We start from the raw sequence: 3,523 nt of genomic DNA on the forward strand, positions 1-3,523 counted from the left end.
TAATGTTATTGAGTCCTTTCCAACATTCGTGATAACACTATATACGCATGTGTCTTTGATACCATCAATTTGGTTGTAATTTGACATGATGCTTAGATTCCACCAAAAAAATTAAATAATGAGCTTTTATATAGCGCATTATATCCCCTTTCCGTGCTTAAGGCGCTTTACAAGGCAACATGTAACTATACAACGAGGCATGACTCCTGTTAGGCGGTATTACATTTTTTTCCGACATGGACAACGCTGTTAACGATCAGGTACTCATTTTACACTCGAGTACGGTGAGAGAATGCGAGTAAGAGCATTTTCCAAGGACTCAACTATGCGCAGAGCGAGGCTCAAACACAGACCTTCCGTTCCGAAAGCGTTAGTCATACCACAAGACCACATAGCGCAAAGACATTTACAGACTGGAATGAACGCACCACCCCCTCTCCCCACCCCCTAAAAAAGGCAGTACTTCGGGTCCATTAGGCCCATGGAGCCGGAGTTTATCCAGTTTCTATTGTGTGAAACGGGCAATAGCAATTTCTTGCTGCCCTTTGAATAGGACACTAATCAATCACAAATTCCTTTCAATAAACCCAGATCCCCAATAAATTCTTGGTGGGTATCCAGAAAAAATGTCTCGACTTCACCCGGAATCGATCTCGGTCCCTTTGCAAGTTAAGCGAGTGATCTATCAACTGAGCTATCCGGACCACCGTGAATAATTACAGTTTAAACAAAATGAAAAAAAAAACTCTAATTAAAACATCCCCTGTTCTACCCCCCTCCCTATCAGATCTGCTAATATGTGTACGTGTGTTCAAAGAAAACTAGCTAGACTTTTCCCTCTCAGTTTTACGGCTTGGGACCGTCTAAGAATATCGAAGATGGTTTTAATAAGAACTTTCTGGATTATTCGATTTGACCTAGTGGTAACACGAAAATTTCTAGCAAGTCAATCTTATAGTATATTATTTCTCGTTTAAAATATTTTCAATAATAATTTTCTAGGTTGAGTTTTATACCATCTTCAATATCCTTAGGCCTGATTAAAAAGACTTAGCCTCATTGGTCTGATCAAACCAATTCAAATACATAGGAACAACTGTACAAGGAGATGGGGGCAATGAAATGGAGGTTAAAAGAGGATCCAGGCAGGCTAGAATAATTGGAGGAAGATAACTGGAGTTATGTGTGACAAACTAATTTCCGCAAAGCTGATGGAAAAATATATATGTACTTCTGTTGTAAGACCAGCAATGCTGGATGGACTAGAGACAGAAGTTACAACAAAGATAAAAGATAAAGAATTTGAGGTAGCAGAAATGAGGATGGCTGGAAAAAAAAATAATAAAAAGTGAGAAATGAACGAATTTGGAAGTTGACTGAAGTGACGAATGTATCAATAAAGATGAGAAAAGATAGATTGAAATGATTCGGACATGTTAGGAGACGAGAGAGACAGTACGTGGGAAGGAAAATTTATTGGATATACATTTAGCGGGAAAGAGGAAAAAGGGACACCAAAGACTAGATGGTGGATAGGCTAAAGCACGATATGAAGAACTGGGCCTAGAGGAGGATGATTCTATAAACCGAGATGCATGGAGATGTGGAATTTGTTATGGCAACCTGCAAAATGCGGGATAAGCTGAAAGAAGAAGAAAAAGAGATATGATCAAATTGGGAAAAAGACACCTGATAAGGAATGAAATTTTTTAAAAGATGTAATATTATAGATACACTACTAGACTTCATATAAGGCGTAGCAGTGTCCCAAACACAATTAATATCAGTCTTTGAATATTCTTTTCATCTTTTATACAAAAAAGGAGGAAAGGCGTAAAGGATGGGCGAGGAAACTGACGGAAGTGGAGATCAAGATTGAAAGTTTGAATGTTTGAAGTATGACAGGCAGATCAAGGGAAATCGCTGACCATATGAAAAGAATAGAAATTAACATTTTGTGTGTGCAAGAAACAAAGTGGAAAGGTGAAACAGCAAGGGAAATTGGTGGAGGATTTATACTGTTTTATAAAAGAAATGAGGCTTCAAGCATGTTGTGAAAATCGGAGAGGAGAGATGGTTGGGAAGGTATGGATATGGCAGCAGAAATGAAGAAGGCGAAGTAATTGTAAAATATGCAACAATGATGAATATGGCAATACTAAATACTTATTTTAGAAACAATGACGAGTACAGAGTATTCAAGTGGTGTGAGACAGAAACAAGTGGATTACCTGTTGTGCTGGAGGAGAAATTTAAGGAAGTATCAGATTGTGGCAATTGCCCGGAGGAGAGAGAAGAGAGAGAGAGAGATGAGAGAGAGAGAGAGAAGGGAGAGTGTCAGCGCAGCATAAGATTGTTATTACGAAAGTGGCATTTGAAATGAGAAAGATAAGATACAAACGAAGTGAGTGGAAAACGCGGTGGAAACAAAAAGATGAACAGCAAAGAGTAATATTTGCTACAATGGTGAAAGGAGGAATAGGAGATGATTTCCCAAAGGAATGGAAAATAGCCGCTGATACAATCCGTGATGTGGCCAAAGAAGGTTAAGTTCGGGAAGAGGAAATGTCGGATAAGAAAAAAGATGGTGGAATGAAGAAGCTATCAAGAAAAAGAAGGAAGAAGGGAACACGGAGACTAATAGGAATGCTATGAAAGCAGATGAATTTAAGCAGGCAAAGAGAGAATCTCGGTTCATTATGGACCATTGGTATTATATTTTTTTACCCAAACAAGAGGAAAGGCGTATAAAATGGGTGAGGAAATGGATGGAAGTGGAGATCAAGATTGGAAGTATGACTGGCAGATCAAGGGAAATCGCTGACGCCATGAAAAGAAGTAAAATAACTTTTTGTGTGTACAAGAAACAAAGTGGAATGGCCGAAACAGAAAGGGAAATTTAGGAAGGATATTTAATGTTTTATAAAGGAAATGAGGCTACAGTTGATTTAATATTGGATAAAGAACTTGCACAAAATATTGTCCAAAGGGTGTCCGACAGATTTATGTGGATCACGATTGTCGTCAATATGGAGCAAGTTATTGGGGTGAGTGCTTACGCACCCAAGACAGGTTGTACGCAAGACATAGAAGGAAGAATTATGGAAGGATATTGATATACAAATGGAATTGTTCGACAAATCAGATAGAGTTTCGTCGGTACGGACTTGAATGGGGATGTTGTGGAGAGCAATATCGGAGACGAGCGTTGGTTACGAAGGTATGGATATGGCAGCAGAAATGGAGAAGGCGAAGAAATTGTAAGATTTGCAACAAGGATGGATACTAAATACATGTTTTAGAAAGAATGACGAGTACAGACGTATTCAAGTGGTGTGAGACAGAAACAAGTGGATTACCTGTTGTGCTGGAGGTGAAATTTGAAGGAAGCATCAGATTGTGGCAGTTTACCCGAGAGAGAGGAGAGGAGAGAGAGAGAGAGAGAGAGAGAGAGAGGCAGTGCAGCATAATCATTTGGAAAGAGAAAGATAAGAGAGAGACGAAGGAGGGGCAAACACGGCGG

This window comes from Berghia stephanieae, chromosome 3 (genome assembly GCF_034508935.2).
Source record: "Berghia stephanieae isolate SIO BIC M18660-M18661 chromosome 3, UCSD_Bste_1.3, whole genome shotgun sequence".
NCBI classification, from domain to species: domain Eukaryota; kingdom Metazoa; phylum Mollusca; class Gastropoda; order Nudibranchia; family Aeolidiidae; genus Berghia; species Berghia stephanieae.